Raw genomic sequence first — 20,324 nt, 5'->3', positions numbered from 1 at the left:
GACAAACCTCTGGCCTGACTCACCAAGAAGAGAAGAGAAAAAACCCAAATAAACAAAATAAGAAATGAAAAGGGAGAAGTCACAACTGATACTACAGAAATATGAAAAACCATGAGAGAATACTATGAACAATTGTATGCTAAAAAATTTGACAACCCGGAAGAAATGGACAACTTTCTAGAGACTTACAGCCTTCCAAAACTGAATCAAGAAGAAATAGATCAACTGAACAGACCAATCACTAGAAATGAAATTGAATATGTCATAAAAACACTCCCTACAAATAAAAGTCCAGGACCAGATGGCTTCACAGGTGAATTCTACCAAACATACAAAGAGGAACGTATACCTATCCTCCTTAAACTTCTTCAAAAGGTTGAAGAACAAGGAACATGCCCAAAGACATTCTATGATGCCACAGTCACCCTAATTCCAAAACCAGACAAAGATACCACAAAAAAAGAAAACTATCAGCCAATATCTTTGATGAATTTAGACACAAAAATTCTCAACAAAATTTTAGCTAACCAAATCCAACAACATATAAAAATGATCATACACCACGACCAGGTGGGATTTATCCCAGGTGCACAAGGATGGTTCAACATACACAAATCAATCAACATCATACACCACATTAACAAAAGAAAAGTCAAAAACCACATGATCACCTCAATAGATGCAGAAAAAGCATTTGACAAAGTACAACATCCATTCATAATCAAAACTCTTACCAAAGTGGGTATAGAGGGATCATACCTTAACATAATAAAAGCCATTTATGACAAACCCACAGCAAATATAATATTCAATGGAGAAAATCTGAAAGCCTTCCCACTAAAATCTGGAACAAGACAAGGATGCCCACTCTCACCACTGTTATTCAACGTAGTACTGGAAGTCCTAGCCACAGCAATCAGACAAACAAAAGAAATGAGTCATCCAAATAGGAAGAGAAGAGGTAAAACTGTCACTGTGTATAGATGATATGATACTATATATAGAAAACCCTAAGATAGTAATTAAATTTTAAAAGTCTATTTTCACAAAGTAGCTCAAAAGGAGTGTTGAGGTCGCTTGAGTTCTAACAAATTTAAATATCTTAACTATCTGAGTTCCTGTTGTGGCTCAGTGAGTTATAAATCCAACTAGTATCCATGAGGATTTAGATTCTACTTTTGGCCTTGCTCAGTGGGTTAAGGATCCAGCATTGTCTTGAGCTGTGGTGTAGGTCGCAGATATGCCTTGGATCCTGCATTGCTGTGGCTGTGGTATAGGCTGACAGCTGAAGCTCCATTCCACCCCTAGCCTGGGAACTCCCATATGCCACAAGTAAAGCCCTAAAAAGATATATATATATATTTCTTAACTATTGTTTAAGCAAAAGCCAATTCTCTTGAAAATTGGGGAGATTTTGTTCTATATAATTGAAATATAAATTCAATTGTACAAGTAAATACACTGGAGGAGGGAAAACCTCTATAATAAAAAATAATAACCACTAAAATAAGAGAGAAATACTTAATTTTTCACATAGGTCCACAAAGAAAACAACTGGTAACACTCATGCAGTGAAGCCAAGGAATTTTGTAATAAAATTGAATAAAAATGAAAGGGGTGCTGAAGTCTGTGTTGAAAAGATACACTTTAAGCTCCTAGTCTTATAAACAGTATTTAAAACTTTTTCCATTATTTTAAATTTAAAATGAATCTTTCTGTTTTGCTATAGATGCTCATTTTTAGGATTTTTCTTTTCTGGATAGACTTCTAAAGTCTACTTTGGACTATAATGTCCTCGGGCTCCTGCATGAAACTACATTTTGGATGTGGAATCAACTAAAATATGTAATTAATACAAAGGGATGGAATTTCTAAAATGACTCAAAACTTTAGAAGGTTTAAGCTCTTTCAGTTCATTCTACAGCTGCTTCTGTCATGGTGACAGAGCAGCAGGGAAAAAACCATGTTTAGTTTGCCTTGGTCCTGTTACAAATTACATGACTCAAGTTTCATTTGGTTTGCATGAATATCCAGACATAATATTGGCAATTCTATTTCACATCCCCTGAGTTTTAAAACTGATGCAAACTCAAAAGAGTAAGTAAGCCAATGTATTAACAAACCAAGTAAACTTGGGTAAAATTTTTCCTAAACTCTCAATAATATTAATCATAATTCATTTCTTAAGAATTCTTATGAGATCTTTTCTCTTTTCTTTCTTTTTTGTTTTTTTAGTACTCAATGAATTTTATTACATTTATAGTTGTACAACAATCATCACAACACAATTTTATACCATTTCCATCCCAGACCCCCAGCCCTTCCCCCACCCCACAACCTGTCTCAATTGGAAACCACAAGTTTTTCAAAGTCTGTGAGTCAGTATCTGTTCTGCAAAGTTCATTGTGTCCTTTTTTTAGATTCCACGTGTAATTGATAGCATTTGATGTTGGTGTCTCACTGTCTGACTAATTTCACTTAGCATGATAATCTCTAGGTCCATCCATGTTGCTAAAAAATGCCACTATTTCGTTCCCTTTTTTTTTTTTTTTTTTGTCTTTTTGCCACTTCTTGGGCCGCTCTTGCAGTATATGGAGGTTCCCAGACTAGGGGTCAAATCGGAGTCATAGCTGCCAGCCTATGCCAGAGCCACAGCAATGGAGGATCCTAACAGCATCTGCAACCTACAGCACAGCTCACAGCAATGCCGGATCCCTAACCCACTGAGCGAGGCCATGGATAGAACTTTCATCCTTATGGATGCTAGTCAGATGCATTTCCACTGAGCCACAACAAGAACTGCATGAAAGTGAATTTTAATGTGGGTGTCAATCAGTGTGGGTGAGTGGAAATGTGTGTTATAGAGGAGGGTATATGTGAGAATAAAGATGGCTGCATGTGCAATTTGTTTCCCTTTTCCCTTTGAGAAGGGCGCTCCAGTTTAATCTGGGCTGTCTTAGAGATTTATTTGATTGATAGAACGCATTGGAAGTAATGTTATGCAACTTCCAAGTCTAGACCATAAAACAACCATGTCTTCATCCCCGGCTCTCTTAAAAATGCTTACTTTGGGGAAATTATTCCCTCTGAGAACCCAGCTGGAGAGGCCACATGCAACCACATGGAGAGGCCACATCTTGGTACTCTGATCAAAAGCCAGAAATCAACTCCCATGTTAAAGCCAATATAAGTTTCCAGCCTTGTGAATGAACCCTCTTGGACACCCAGACCAGAGGAACTTAACAGATGAACAGAGCCTCAGTTGACATCAACTGCACCTGCACCAGAGATCCCAAGTTAGAAACAGAGTATTCTATACTTTCAGATTTTTGAACAAGTATTTAGAATTGCATTCCCTTGATATAAGCTTCTCCTTAGGAGGTAAGGGCCTAGTGGTCATTCACACCCATTGTATTAGTATAGATGATGGTGTGAAAAAGTATATTCTGGGAAATCTCAGTGGTTTAACACACTGTGTGTTTATTTTTCCATTATAGCACATATCCCACACAAGTTGGCAGGGACTCTATTCCACCAAGTTACAACAGGATCCGGATTTCCATGCTGATAGAAGCACATCTATCTCAGAGCTACATCTTTTGTTTGGTTTGGTTTGGTTTTTTTTTTTTTTTTTTTTTTGTTTCGTTTTGTTTTGTTTTTTAGGGCTGCACCTGTAGCACAGGGAAGTTCCCAGGCTAGGGGTGGAATCAGAGCTGCAGCTGCTGGCCTACACCACAGCCACAGCAACTTGGGTTCTGAGCCACATTTGCAACTTACATCACAGCTCACAGCAGTGCCAGATCCCTAACCCACTGAGTGAGGCCAGGAATTGAACCCACATCCTCGTGGATACTAGTGGGGTTCGTTACCACGAGACGCAGTGGGAACTCCCTCCATCTTCTCAACCACAAGTTCTCCCTGTTTGGAAGAAGAGAACACTGGAGAAATATATAATAAAGTCCAAGGTCATACAAATAGTTGGCAGTAGAGACAACATTTGAAGTCTAGGCAGTCTGGATACAAATTTTGATAAACTAGAAAAAAAAATTATAGGGTAGCAACTGGAGCAAGGCAGAGTGTATTTTCCCAAGGAGCTTCACAGAACTGCATCATCACCATACTGAGATGCTAAGGAGCAGAACCGGATTCTCCCCCTTCCACACTGAGAAATATCATTTCATCAGCTATGGACTTTTTGACCAAAACCAAAATTGATGGGATGGGGATGTACAGTTCTCTCAGTGGCAAGAGAGGAGAAGATTGAGTATTTACAAACAATACAATTTAGCACAGTTACTAAACCTTTATTGGCCTTACTCTGATGCAAACCAATTAAAGGGAGGTACAAGGTACAAGCATTCATACTTTGAAACTAATGGCTAAATGCAAAAATACCATCTATGTTTTTCATTTTTGCAGAGTAGTTTTAGTATACTAGTAATTAGTGAAATCAAGCTTGATAGTATTTCCTCCTTACCCTCTCTATAAATGGCTTTATTTAAATAGTGTACCAACTTTCCCACTGTACAGATCCTGAAGTAAATGAGCATGCAGTAATGACATTTAGATCTGGAACTGCACAACCCATAATTAAAGTAACAGTGAGAAATGACAGTAATTTCTTTGTCTGTAACATCAAAACCTATAAAAGTGAATTTATCCCCTCTCTGGACAAATGACAGTATCATTAAATCACCAGAGTAATGCCCTGAAGTATACTCAACAGATATGTTGGCTTTTCATATCATCATAATATTGTTAGTCTGCCTGGCAGCTAGGTTTACCCTAGTTTCCATTTGAAAAATAAGAAAAATAAGTTTTCCTGTAACACAGCCAGGCAGAAAGTAAAACTTCTTCCATTACCCACCCTCCTTCCCCTCTCCCCAATATTCAGTGGTGCAAAGTTTGAAATTCTTTCGAATTATGTGAATTTTTACCCTCTGTTCTTCAAATAATATTTACATACAAGGGTCAGAATTAGAACAGTCATCCCAAAACTCACTGCCAAAAGGGAAGTATGAACCATGAAGAGTGTGCGTCTCTGACCAGGAATGTCTCTTATCCACTCTCAGCACCTTTAACTATCTCACTCAGCACCTGACAGTCTTTTTCAGAATGTTAACAAATCTCTGGCACTCTGCAATAAGCCACTCTATCAGTGTCCTTAGCTTTGTACAGGTGCCCTAATGTTCAGTCATCCTGTGACCATTAGTTATCCACCCATCACATCTCATAAACGTGGGAATAAAAGAGTCAACACTTCCAAAGGAATTTTATTCCAGCTGCCAGTATCCATTTCCCACCTGTTTATTTGATAACCAGCTCAACTTTATAAGGAGGGGTGTGTATAACTACATTCAAGGCAAAGCACAGTGTGATTAGTTGCTGAGTTCTCCATCTTTCAGGGATATTGTGTCAATTCATCTCCACATCACAGTGATCTGACCTGCTCTGGGGCATGAGCCAGAAAATACTGGGGGAAGTAAAGAATAAAGTAAATTGCACAGAATTTCAATTCTTAGAGGCATGTTCTTCAGCTGAAATCCCCTCTTGTTCATGAATCAGCGTTGAGTCTAAAAACCAACTGATCTAAGATTTCAATAAATTAAGCCTGAATTCTCAGATGTAACCTCCAGTCTCTTCTATATTTCTCTGCTTTTCATATGTAATATAAAGAGGACTTTTGTCTGAAGACATGCGACAGAATTAATTACCACTGAATAAAAGTTTAAGAAAAACCACCACGCACCTATTAAAATGACTCAGTACTGAGGAGCTGACAACACCAAATGCTGACAAGGGTGTGAAGCAGCAGGAACTCTCATTCATTGCCAGTGGGAATGCAAAATGGTGCAGGAACTTTGGAAGACAGTTTGGTAGTTTCTTACAAAATTAAACATACAAAATATGATCCAATTGATATTGAGTATGCTCCTTGGTATTTACCCAAATGAGTTGATAACTTATGTTCACACAAAAATCTGCACATGAATATTTAAAGCAGCCTTGCTTATACATTTTCAAAACATGGTGGCCACCAAGATGCCCTTTAAGAGGTAAATGGATAAATAAACTGGTACATCCATACAATGGAATATTACAGTGATACAAAGAAATGAGTTAAGCCACGAAAAGACATGGAGGAAATTTAAATGCATATTGCTAAGTGAAAGAGGCCAGTCTTAAAAGGCTACATACACAATGTAGGATTCCAACTATATGATGTTCTAAAAAAGAAAAATCTGTGGAGACAGTGAAAAAAATCAGTGGTTGCCAGGGCTTTAGAAGGACACACTTGAGGAGGGATGTGAATAGACAGAGCATGTACAACTGGAGGCAGGGAAACTATGCTGTATGATACTGTAATAGTGTTTACGTGTCAATACACATTTACAAAACAACACAGGGAGTGAACCCTAAACTATGGAGTTCACTCATTAATAATGCATTTATATTGGCTCACAATTATAACAAATAATTATATACCTCTTCCCACTAAACGTCTTGCACAATAATCCAAGATGTTAGTAATATGGAAAACTGTGGGAAAGGGAGAAGTATATGAAAACTCTGTACATTCTGCTCTTTTTTTCTGTAAACCTAAAACCGTTCAAAAATTAAACTCTAGGAGTTCTCGTGGTGGTGCAGTGGTTAACGTATCCAACTAGGAACCATGAGGTTGCGGGTTCGATCCCTGGCCTTGCTCAGTAGGTTAAGGATCCAGTGTTGCCATGAGCTGTGGTGTAGGTTCACAGACATGACTCGGATCCCACGTTGCTGTGGCTCTGGCGTAGGCCGGCAGCTGCAGCTCCAGTTCAGCCCCTAGCCTGGGAACCTCCATATGCTGCGGGAGCGGCCCAAGAAATGGCAAAAAAGACAAAAAAAAAAAAAATTAAACTCTATTCATTTAAGAAAAAGGATTTTAAGATCAAGAGAGCTGTGGGGAAAAGGAATGAAGTTACAACATATGGCATCATAAAGTTAAAAATAATCAAAATGATTCCTTGTTATAGATAGTAATAAATTTCATCGTGCTTTACTTTTTATTTCATATTTCGTAATAATCCCAGATATAGTCAGGAAAAAAAGTTAAATAAAGAGTGGATACTGAAATAGTATTCACTAAGGAAAGTGTTAAAAGCTGTATGTCTTTTGGAGTTCCCTGGTGGCTAGAGGTTAAGAACTTGGTATTGTGACTTCCGCGGCTTGGGTTCAGTCCCTGATCCCTTCCTCATGCCGCAAGCATGCCCCCCCCCAAAAAAAAAACTGTGTGTTTTTTAAAATATAGTGCATCTTTTAAAGAAACACATATTTTTAAAAGTATGTTAAATAGTTACTCATACTGCCTCCTGCCATCACCTTAGTTAAAGGTACCTATTATCTCTTGCCTAAAATACTCATTCACTTATTTGTTCCACATGTATTGAGTCCTTACTATATGCTGGGCATTGTCTCAGATTTTTCAGTTGAACAAGAGATACAGATAAATAAAGCAAGACCTCTGAGTTCAAGGAGCACACACAAGCTAGTGAGACAAGTGTGTTTAGTTCTGTAATAAACATGTCAAAATCTCAGCAGCCTAACACAAGTAAATTTCCAGTGTATATCAGTCTAATGTGGACCATTGTGAGGTGGAGCAAAGGTTGTGAGGGGGTGGGTACACCACAGTGACTCAGAGACTCAGAAATTTAGCCTCTTTTTACTTAGTGGCTTCATCAACTTCAAGGCGTGGCTTTAAAAATTGCCATAAAGGGGGAAAAGGAAGCCAGGATGAGGAAAACTGTGTAGCTTTTGTCCAGATAAGCCTCCCTGTTACATACATCACGTGGCCCCAATCTAATTATAAATGAGGGTTCAAAATACCATCTTTTTTTTTTTCTTGCTTTTTAGGGCTGCACCTGGGGCATATGAAGGTTCGCAGGCTAGGGGTCAAATCGGAGCTACAGCTGCCAGCCACAGCCACAGCCACAGCAATGCAGGATCAGAGCCACGTCTGCCACCTGCACCGCAGCTCACATCAACACCAGATCCTTAACCCACTGAGGGAGGCCAAGGATTAAACCCACAACCTCATGGTTTCTAGTCAGGTTTGTTTTCCATTGCACCATGACGGGAACACCCCAAAATAGCATCTTTCTATTTGGCCAGGAAGGAATAAAAGGGATTAAAATGGAACGTAGTATTTTCTCTGTCATACAGACATATAAGAAAACATTTATAATCAGTACTGTAAGTGACATAGCAGTGATGTGTGTAGGCAGTCCTATTTTATTCAAAGGAGGAATTTCCAAAGACTTTAAATTAAAAATCTTATAATTCAACTTATCTCTTAAAAATAAATGCAAATTAGAGGATTGCTCCTGAACATTTTAACTGCTCTCCATGTATTTTAGCACCTTTTTGCGTGACCCTCCACTTTCATTTTCTCAACCCATGTCGAGTATTTTATTTTATTATATTTTTTCTTTTTCTTCTTTTTCTGTTTGTCCAGTATTTTAAAGTTTCCCATTTTGAACGAATTAGCAAGATATGGCATGTAGCATTTGACCTTGGGATTTCCTCATATCCCACATGCATTACAAATCTGGGGACAAGTTTTTTAGCAAATGCAGTAATACTACCAGTACAAATGACCTCCAGATGACACTGTTAAAAGATATAGTCAGAGTTCCCGTCATGGCTCAGTGGTTAACAAACTTGACTAGTATGCATGAGGACAAGGGTTCCATCCCTGGCCTGGCTTAGTGGTTGAGGATCTGGCATTGCTGTGGCCGTGGCGTAGGCCAGTAGCTGTAGTTCCAGTTGGACCCCTAGCCTTGGAACTTCCATATGCCGAGGGTGCAGCCCTACCAAAAAAAAAAAAAAAAAAAAAAGAAAGAAAGAAAGAAAGAAAGAAAGAAACTTACAAAGTTCATAATCTTTATCAAACGTACTCTTCCATCTGTATTTTCTGCCACTGTCCATCTGGGTTCCAACATGCCTAGCAGCTAGTTATTCCCTGACCACAAGGTGTTTTTTCTTTTGTTTTGTTATGTTTTTTGCTTTTTTGTTTTCCCACATCTCCTTGCCTTTGAACATGCTGTATCAGCTAGATGTGAGTGTAGTAAACAGATATTTCCAGCAGATGGGATTTGACACAGGAAATTAAACACTTAGGAAATGACTGAAGGGCTGGAGGAGGAAGTGTCATGGGGCTGCTCATGGAATTGATTATTTCAAAGACACACTGGACGCTGACAACTAGACCTAGGTGGGCCAATTCCAGTTCCTGCAATTACTTCAACCCACCATGCACTGGACTTTAGACCCACTAGACACTAGACTATTAAGTCTAGCTGCTGCTACAACTACTTTGAAACTCTATTATCTCTTAGGGATTTTTTTGCTATGGAAAAGAGCAGCAAGAAATGATTCCTACCACAGAACCCCATTCCAAATCTCCCATCAAAACATCCAATTGGCATCTACCTTTAAACTCTATCATCTCTTGGAATTTTTTATACTGAAAAGAGCAGAAAGAAAATGATTGCTACCACAGAGGCCCATTCCAAAATCTCTCATCAAAGCATCCAATTGGCATAACTTCATTTGTCTTCGGACCTGTTCTACCAGGAGGTCTGGGAAGCAGTTTTCAGCTCTCTGTCTACCATGGTTCAGGAATGCAAATAGAAAGAAGTAGGGAAGAATGCTGAGTCATACCCAGAACATGGAACATGCCTGATGCCTGGTTGCATTTCACACCTCTTCTTTGCCTGCTACCATCCCAAACACTAACATCCAGCCATTGTATTTTCTTCAATGAGATGATAGTCCAAGCTGTTAGGACCACAACATCACTCAATTCCTCAGGATACCATTCTCATAAAAGGTATCAAAGATAAAGAACACATAATGCCTTGAATCTATAGGGAAAGCAATCATAGAGGGTAATGCCAGAATCCATGCTGCTAATATGAGATGAATTCTTGAACAGGAAAAGGTTGCCCCTAAGACGACCCACCTACTTTGCGGGATGCCCAGGAGTTACAATCTGCCCTTCCCCCTTTATATTTAAAGAGTAGACTAGTCTCACCTGCACCAGCAAGAGATGAAGATGCATTAATCCCCCTCAGTTGAGTTCTCCACTAGCCAAGTGGTCTAACCTCAAAAATCTGCCAACAGTATTGCTACTCAAGAGACTGAAAAATCTGGATCTTTAGCTAATTCTCTGCTTGATTAGGAAATAAAGATACATGAGTAACAGGAAAAAAAAAATAGAATGTCTTGGGTTCTGAGTGAATCTGCGTGAATGCTACCACCTGAAATTTTTCATCACAGCAGCTCCACTGTAAATCTTCCACAAACATAATTCTGCTGTGATGCTCTACTCTCTATCGACCCACCAGATTGTGTACATTTAGAAAGCAAAACTCTCTTCTTACTCTAAGTATTCCTCTTTTCTTTTTCCCATGTCTAGGTGTAAAGTCACCTTAGAAAAGTCTGTTAAAGTGAATGAATGAATAAATGAATAGATAAGCCTTTCAATCACAGATTTTTTAAAAAATTTTATTATAGTTGATTTACAATGGTGTGCCAATTTCTGCTGTACAACAAAGTGATCCATAGATATATTCTATATATGGGATACAGACACACACATATTCCCTTTCTTATATTACTTTCCATTACAGATTTTTATGTCATTTTTGTTTAATGGCATCAGAGCAAAGATGGGAACTTCTGGAAATGTGAAGAAAATGTTTTGTGAAAATTTTAAGTATATAGGTGATCCTTTTAAACCATTCTCTTTTTTAAATTTTTTTAATTAAGGTGTAGTTGATTTAAAGTATTTTCCAATCTCTTCTGTACATAATGGTGACCCCATCACATATATATGTATACACTATTTTCCTCATAGTATCTTCCATCATGATCTATCCCAGGAGATTGTATATAGTTTCCCAAACTTTCATTCAGAAATATATGTGCACCCCTGTGTTCATAGCAGCACTATTCACAATAGCCAAACATGGAAACCACCTAAATGTCCATCAACAGATGGATGGATTAAGAGGATGTAGTACATATATGCAGTGGAATACTACTTAGCCATAAAAAGAACAAAATAATGCCATTTAAAACTAGAGATTCTCATACTAAGTGAAGTAAGTCGGAAAGAGAAAGATTAATACCATATGATATCACTTATGTGTGGAATCTAAAATATGGCAGAAATGAACCTATCTACAAAATGGAAACAGACTCACGGACATAGAGAAGAGACTTGTGATTGCTGGGGGAGGGGGGAGGGATGCACAGGGAGTTTGGGGTTGGTAGAAGCAAACTATTACATTTAGAATGGATAAGCAATGAGAGATGTTCTCTTTAGCTTTTTGTTGTTGATGCTGCCGCTGGGGCCACATAAAGACTGAGTTTCCCTGTGAGAATTCACACAAGCAGGAGAGTAACATGAAGCTGGAAAGAGTCAGAAACCCAAGATGTTACACCACAGAGGGAACGCCATCCTTTTTAAATTGTAATGAATTACAGTAGTAATTTCTAACTTTAAGCTGATTCCCTTGATATCAAAATATTGTTTTGTTCATTAATCTGAAATATAAACTTACATTGAAATCTTTATTTAGAGAATTTCACAATAGTCTTTTGATGAATAACTGTTGAGTGATGTGCTATATGAATGTAAGCTTATATTTTTATTTTATTCTGGGATTTTGGTAGGCTTCTTAAAAATTTGCTGAAATAGGAGTTCCCGTCGTGGCGCAGTGGTTAACGAATCCGACTAGGAACCATGAGGTTGCGGGTTCGATCCCTGCCCTTGCTCAGTGGGTTAACGATCCGGCGTTGCCGTGAGCTGTGGTGTAGGTTGCAGACGCGGCTCGGATCCCGAGTTGCTGTGGCTCTGGCATAGGCTGGCAGCTACAGCTCCGATTAGACCCCTAGCCTGGGAAACTCCATATGCCGCGGGAGCGGCCCAAGAAATAGCAAAAAGACAAAAAAAAAAAAAAAAAAAAAAAGAAGAAAAATATGTGGAATTTAAAATTATAAAAAAAAAAAAAAAAATTTGCTGAAATAAAGAAGACTAATACTTAATGCTGATTTAGACAGTCCATAAAAATCAGGTTGCATTCCTAATTTGTTGGGGGTTTTTTTAATGCAAAAATATGTCATTTTGTAGAATGCTAGTAAATACTTACTGTCATTGATTCATACTAACATTTTTTGCTTTCTGTGTAGTTTATCTATGATTTACAATGTCATACTATTTTCCAAAAAGGAAACACATTTTTTATAGCTCTTGCTTCCTGAAATTATAGATTTCTAACTTCTAATTACAGACTTTAACATTTTTCTTGTTAAAATGCCTATTTAAAGCAGAGATACAAAATTTTATAATCTCATCCATAGAATGGAATGGATTAAGAACAGTGAATAAAGGAAGATCATTGTCCTGGCTATTTTTGAGCTGATAATAACATTGTTCCACTGGCACGATAACAAATGAAATTTTGCATATTTATGGTTTTGGTGGAACGGCACATAAAAGCAATACGTTTTGAAATAAGGACTAGGAAAAAATCTGCAAATAAAATACAATTACTCATGCTCAAATGATAAATAATCTCTTCATATTTCTATAGAAATCACATGACACAAATTCTGTATTAACATGATCCCAATTCTTGCACAAGCTCCTTTTATTTACACAACACTTTCCTCATCATCTCCGTATGGAAAATTACTTACCAAAAAGTATACAGGCTATTAATATTTAGGCAGATTGAGTGTTTAACAAAATATGAATATCGATATAAGTAAAACTGAATATTTATATCATAGGAAGGTGATATTAGCTAATTACCTAGTAAAGAAGGAAGGAAAATGATCATATAATATACGAAACCCTTGCAATATATACACTAGGCATTTTTTATTACTTAATGAATTTATTACAGTTATAGTTGTACAATGATCTTCACAATCCAATAACATAGGATTTCCATCCCACACCCCCAGCGCATCCCCCCACCCCACAAACTTTCTCTTTTGGAAACCATTAAGTTTTTCTTCAAAGTCTGTAAGTCAGTATCTGTTCTGCAAAGAACTTCATTGTGTCTTTTTTTCAGATTTCACATGTAATTGATAGCATATGATGATGGTGTCTCATTGTCTGACTGACTTCACTTAGCATGATAATTTCTAGGTCCATCCATGTTGCTAAAAATGCCAGTATTTCGTTCATTTTAATGGCTGGGCAATATTCCATTGTGTATATGTACCACATCTTCTTTATCCACTCCTCTGTTGATGGGCATTTAGGGTATTTCCTTGTCTTGGCGATTGTATACAGTGCTGCCATGCACATGGGAGTACATGTATCTTTTCAAGACATGGTTTTCTCTGGATAGATGCCCAGGAGTGGGATTGCCCGGATCAAATGATAATTCTATTTTTAGTTTTCTGAGGAATCTCAATACTGTTTTCCACAGTGGTTGCACCAATTTACATTCCCACCAACACTGTATGACAGTTCCCTTTTCTCTACACCCTCTCCAGCATTTTTTACTTGTAGAGATTTTTATAATGGCCACTCTGGCAAGTGTAAGGTGGTGGAATGATTCAGATTCTTTTCCCATGTAGATTATCACAGGATATTGGGTAGAGTTCTCTGTTATACAGCAGGTTCCATTTGCCATTTATTCCATATTCGTCGGTGTGCATATGCCAATCCCAAACCCCCAATCAATCCCCCCCCCAAGCTGTCCCCCTTGGTAATCATAAGGTTTTCTTTTTTTGGTCTTTTTAGGGCCACACTCATGGCATATTGAAGTTTCTGGGCCAGAAGTCAAATCAGAGCTACAGCTTCTGGCTTACACCGTAGCCACAGCAACATGCGATCCAAGCCAAGTCTATGACCTATGCCACAGCTCATGGCAATGCCATATTCTTAACCCACTGAGTTAGGCTAGGGATGAAACCCACATCCTCATGGATACTACTCAGGTTCATTACCTCTGGGTCACAATGGGAACCCCACCATAAGTTTTTCAAAGCTTCAGTTCACATGGTTTCTAAGTAACATTCCCAAAATTCAAACTCAGGTCTTATCTGCCCCCAAAGCTCATGGGGAGCTCTTGTTTTATTTATCTCTTATTTTTTTAGTACTTTCCTTTCTAGGCCCCTGACCAAATGGCCAGGACATTGACCCCTGCCCAGAAGTTTGAACATTTTCTCCTCCAGGCTATTGCTTTTTCCATGAAAACTAAGCTCCGTCCATTGGGAAGATTTTCCTGCATCCCTGTTCATCTATGCTCTCTCTGTTCCACTATACCTTTTGAATGTCAGAATCCCCACACTGGAAAAGGTATTCTCCTCCAACAGGACATTTTCCTAAATCATTACTGGCAATACATCAGCAACTGGGCCACCATCTTGCCCCCAAGATGTGTCTGTGACCCTTACACCACTAGGGGAAGTATCCTCTGGTCCTCTGTGCCAGCCAGGGGACAAGAGATGGCATCTGCAGACTCATCCTTCCTCCTGCTTCTCATCCTTCCTTCTGCCTTCTCATCCTTCCTCCTACTTTTCATTCTTTCTCCTGCCTTCTCAGCCATACCAACCATGTCAGATTTTCCTCTGGGAAGCAGATGCTCAGTAGAAATTAGAAGTTCAAGAAATTTATCAGGGAAAACACCTGGGAAGAGAAAAAGGAAGAGGACACAGGAAAAAGAAGGGAGAGCCTACAGACCACCATGATATGATATTTGTGAAAGGAGGTTGGAAGGAAGAGCCTCTGACTGCATGTCTGTGCTGGAAAAATCTTGAACTGGCCAGTGAGGTAGCCAGATGCTCCATTAGAAGAGTCCACGTCAGGCAGGAATGCTGAATCTCTAGGACCCCTGCCACATTCAGTCTCCCTGGGACCGCCCAAGGAGAATGTGGCTGCCTGTGAATACAAGTATGAGATGGCTAGGCCATGAGTTTCCTGTTCTTACCATGGGAGGTCTGAGCCATGGACCATCAGGAGTCAGGAGGGGCATGGTTAGTATCTTTCAATGTTGCAGAGTAAACTCTTCCTGCCTGAGAATTTGTTTTCTTTTTTAAAAATAAATCAATCAATTTGTCTTTTTAAGGCCACACCCATGGCATATGGAGGTTTCCAGGCTAGGGGTGGAATTGGAGCTATAGCCGCTGGCCTATGCCTCAGCCACAGCAAAACTAGATCTGAGCCACATCTGCCACCTACCCCACAGCTCACAGCAATGCCAGATCCTTAACCCACTGAGTGAGGCCAGGGATCAAACATGTGTTCTCATGGATTCTAGTCAAATTTGTTTTCACTGATCCATAATGGGAACTCCCTGCCTGAGAGTGTTTATGTGGGGTGGGAACATTAAGGATTGATGGTCAGCAGAGCCATTTTTCACTTTTCCATAATCTTAACAGTGCATTATCTTATTTCATCTTTGTGATCTCTTAGGGGCTTTTAATTACTTAACTTGCAGGTAATAAACTCTATCCACTATGACATACTAGCATTGGATACTTGATCCTTGCTAAGCCATTTGCCTCTGATACTATAACCTACCTTCCTACCTGGTTCTACATATTTTTGGTAAATCACTTGCTGATTCCCAACCCTACACAACATCTTATTCTAACTGGGCACCTTACTATTGCCAGCCCATGCTTTGTTGCTTGCCTGTTTCTTATCTATTAAGATCTTATTAATTTTGTGATGATTTAATGTGAAACCCTGACATCAACAAAAAGTAATAGTGAGGAGTTCCCATTACGGCTCACCTGGTTAAAAACCCAACATTGTCTTCATGAAGATGTAGGTTTGATCCCTGGCCTCACTCAGTGGGTTAAGAATCCAGTACTGCCACAAACTGCAGTGTAGGTCACAGATGTGGCTCAGACCCTGTATTGCAGTGGGTGTGGTGTAGGCCTGCAGCTGCAGCTTCAATTTGACCCCTTGCCCAGGAACTTCCATATGCCACAGGTGCAGCCATAAAAAGAAAAAAATAATATTATGCAATTCATATTATTCCACTACAATGAGGGTATTGACCCTACAATGAGTGAAATGGACATTCTTGCTAAGATTAGTCACAAAGCAAGGACACTTAAAATGCCCTAAACAATCCAGCTCATATTTTAAATAAACTGGAGAGAGATTTTCTTAAATATGACTACAGTCCTAAAAATTTACAACATAAGCCAACAACTTGGAAACCTGAAACCATCATTTTTAAACCATTAATAAGAAGAAATACATTTTGGAGTTCCCATAGTGGCTCAGTGGAAACGAATTTGACTAGCATCCATGAGGATGTAGGTTCGATCCTTAGCCTTGCTCAATGGGTTAAGGATCCGGTATTGCCATGAGCTGTGGTGTAGGTCGAAGACATGGCTCAGATCTGGCATTGCTATGGTTGTGGTGTAGGCCAGCCACTACAGCTCCAATTTGACCCCTAGCCTGGGAAACACCATACACTGTGGGTGCGACTCAAAAAATAAAAAGAAGAAGAAGAAATAAATTTTGATCCACTGTGCTATAGAAAAGAATAGACTATTCCTCTATTCTCTCTAAGAAGATGGTATTATAAAATTACATACAAAGAGGTGGATTAGACTATATATCTAAATCATATAGGAAATATTGGATACAGGCATATATCAGGCAGTATGATCTAAATGCTATATTCACCAGCTTGAAACATTTTAAAGTATTAATACAGAATATATAGAGTGTTGTCTGTGTCTTATGATGTCAATATAAGAGTATAGTTTTTGTGGGAATGTAAATAGATATAAACTTACTGCAATGGAACTCAAAATTTTAAGATTATTTCTTAAATTTTTTGATGGGGAAATTCTTAGGCTTTGAGTATACATATGCCAGATAGTGTCTATTGGCTTTGAGAACTCTTAAGCAATTACATTTTGACATAAGTAAGAATATATTATCTCTTTTGAAATACTAGCACTGCAGTAGAATAGAAAGACACTGGACTGAAAACCAAGATAGCTAGCTGCTAGTCTCCTTTCTACAATAAGCACATTTTTTTTTTTCCTTTGGTTAAGTCATTGAATCTGCTTTCCATCTCAAAAATTAAAAGATTAGCCAAAGTTTCTTGCTATACTAAAATTATAGAACTATTACCATCAATTCACCAGAATATATAAAAACTATCATTACACATATGTTCTGCCTTGTACTGTGACACAAAACCAAATAAAATTTCAAGTATTGTAACAGCTTAGTCAGTGATAGTATTATCTGTCAGTATCAGTATTTATCAAGCTCTTTTATAAATACAAGCTAGAAAAAATTTTTATTCATTCAAAATGATGCTTTTTTTCTTAAATTTTAGGAGTTCCCATTGTGGTTCAGGAGGTTAAGGACATAATGTTGTCTCCGTGAGGGTAAAGGTTCAATCCCAGGCCTCGTTTAATGGATTAATGAACAAGGTAGTGCTTCAAGCTGCCATGTAGGTTGCAGATGCAGCTTGGATACTGTGTTGCTGTGGCTGTGGTGTAGGTTTCAGTTGCAGCTCTGATTTGACTCCAGCCCAGGAATTTCCATATGCTGCAGGTGTGGCCATAAAATTTTTTTAAAACAAAAAGTAAAAATTAAATTAATTAAATGTTATTGGCTTATAGTTGATTTATAATTTTGTGTTAATTTCAGGTTTACAGCAACATGAATCAGTTATACATATACATATATCCATTCTTGGAGTTCACTTCGTGGCTCAGCAGTTAATGATTCTGACTAGGAGCCATAAGAATGCGTGTTCAATCCCTAGCCTCACTCTGTGGGTTAAGGATCCAGCATTGCAGTGAGCTGGGGTGAGGGTCATAGATCCAGCTCAGATCCCAAGTTGCTATGGCATAGGCTATCAGTTGTAGCTCCTATTCGACCCCTAGCCTGGGAACCTCCATATGCCATGGGTGTGGCCCTAAAATGAAAAAAAAAAAAAAATCCATTCTTTTTCAGATTCTTTTCTCAGATAGGTCACTACAGAGTAGTGAGCAGATTTCCCTGTGTTATGCAGTAGGCCTTTGTTACTCATCCATTCCAAATATAGTACTGTGTATATGAAGATTACTCCTTTTTTAGTAAATAGGGGAATATTTGCAACTTCTAAGGCCAATTGTACTCTAGATCAGCTGTAACACAGACTTAAAAAAATCATGACTTGAATAAGATAGACTTTTCCATGTAAGACAAATCCAGGGATGAGTGATCCAGGTTCACGAAGTCTTTACCAACCCAAGCTCATTCTTAGCTTCTACTTTGCTTTCTCCAGAGCAATGCCTGTGGTCCAAAATGGCTGCTAAAATACCAGCCTTCACATTTGCATTTCACAGAGGGAAAATCCAGGAAAGGACTATTCAGCTCCTTTAAAGTAGATTTTCTAAAAGTAGCACATCATTTTTACTATAGCTCATTGGCCAAACTGTCCATAATCAGCTGCAAGGAAATACGGTGAATTCCATACTTTTTCCTGGATTGCAATGTGTTCATTGACCACCAAGGTTGTTAGTGCTAAGAAAGTAAGGAAGACTAGATATTGTGATCCTGCTAGTCATCTCTGCAGCAGCACATTTACCTCCTTTTCTAAGTTATTGCAATTATTATACTTTATTTCCAAGAATTTTTTTAGTTCCTGGCCCTCCAGTTTTTCCTTATCTCTGCTCCATTGCCTTGCTCTGATTTTTTCTGTGTCAGGAGAGAACTTCTGGCCATCTGCCTTCCTTCTAATTTGGCTTCCTCCTATGACTCCCTCTCAAACCACAGCCCCTACTTGGCCAGTTAAGCCTTGAGTCAAGTGAGTTCTCATCTTTAAGCCCAGCTCTGTCAGTTAGTCCCTACTCAAGCCTGAATCTCACACTCAGGCTCCCTTCTTTTCCAGGAAGAGAGATTATCCTCTCACTGTCTAAGCCTTTCCAATGCAAACTGGCACCCCAGTTTTTCAAGCCTTTTTCATTTTCTTTTTCTTTTTACAGTTGCACCTGCCGCATATGGAAGTTCCCAGGCTAGGGGTCAAATAGGAGCTACAGCTGCCAGCTTACTCAACAGCCACTGAAACACTAGATCTGAGCGATATCTGTGACCTATGCCTCAGGTTGTGGCAATGCCGGATCCTTAACTCACTGAGTGAGGCCAGGGATCAAACCCACATGATCAAAGACACTATGTCAGGCCCTTAACCTGCTGAGCCACAACAGGAACTCCTCAAGCCTTTTCTAAATTTACAAAAGGATAGGTTTTTTTAGACCATTGCTCAATGACTACCTTCACTCATTCATTCATTCATTCCCTTGTTACCAAACATGTATTGGATACTCACCATCCACCAGACACTGAATAGTAGAGGATTCCTTTACTTTTATACTGACATATTTTTACAAAGCATGCTCTCTGAATCCAGCAGCAAAATTGGGTTTATGACAGATCACTTCTTTCCCTACCAGAACACATTGCCACGTAAAACAAGAGATCACTGTGTACTTTCATAATGCCTCCCAGCCTAATATTTCAATATTTCAAGGCAGTTATAGCACATTTCCTTATTTATCTCCCCGACTCTTTCAATTCCTAGGTTTCAGTTGTTGGCAGGTAGACTTTGGCACCTTCTAGTGGATATTCTTATACACCTTCCAGCAGGAATAGCTTCAAAGAATTAGCCTATTTACTGTTACTGATTATGCAACACATCATCTTGACAACCATAACACTACTTCCTGGAATTATGAGAACACGTTGTACTGAACTGGCAATTGGGGGAAGGAGTATAAAAATAATTTCCCAAGAAAATAGGGTATGATAAATCAAAAACAATTTAAAGTATTTATTACATCAAATGCAATCTAAATATATTCCAATAATCTAGAGCATACAAGTCACAGAGAATATTTTGGGAAAGAATATGGTGATTTAATGTAGGTCCTTAGTTTCCATGAGATCAAATTCCTGGCAATGCGGTCAGATTCTTGGCAAATCACCAAATGTGTGAATTTTGATATGAGTTCACAACCAAACACTAGGTTTAGAAGGTAAAATGTGGCATTATCTGCTGAAAGAGGTTTAATTTTATGATCTAAAACTAAAAAAGTTAATTTGGAATTTCTTAATACCACTCTAGCATCCACATTTTAGAGTTCAATAAAATAACCAAAAGTACATTTTCTTTTAAGACCATGAAAAGTCCCCTCTTGTCCTCATTTTTCTTATCATCAGATCCTTCCAACAATATTCTATATTCTTTTTACCCACTTTGTCATCACTTGTTCATTTCTGCGACTCTTACAAT

The 20,324-nt window shown here is 38.5% G+C and overlaps 1 non-coding gene across 1 annotated transcript; it reads left to right on the top strand.

The window, feature by feature from the left end:
- The first annotated feature begins 9,891 nt into the window (after positions 1-9,891).
- On the top strand, positions 9,892-10,037 carry LOC146400459 (U12 minor spliceosomal RNA). Its single transcript, XR_014813825.1, has one exon. It is a non-coding gene; the product is annotated as a U12 minor spliceosomal RNA (small nuclear RNA).
- Positions 10,038-20,324: the final 10,287 nt, after the last annotated feature.

Source organism: Sus scrofa, chromosome 8 (assembly GCF_054392235.1).
Source record: "Sus scrofa isolate SSC_HxYL_T2T_F1_AM1 chromosome 8, Sscrofa_HxYL_maternal_Yorkshire_Landrace_v2.0, whole genome shotgun sequence".
Classification (NCBI taxonomy): Eukaryota; Metazoa; Chordata; class Mammalia; order Artiodactyla; family Suidae; genus Sus; species Sus scrofa.
This window is presented reverse-complemented; position numbering and strand designations above follow the sequence as displayed.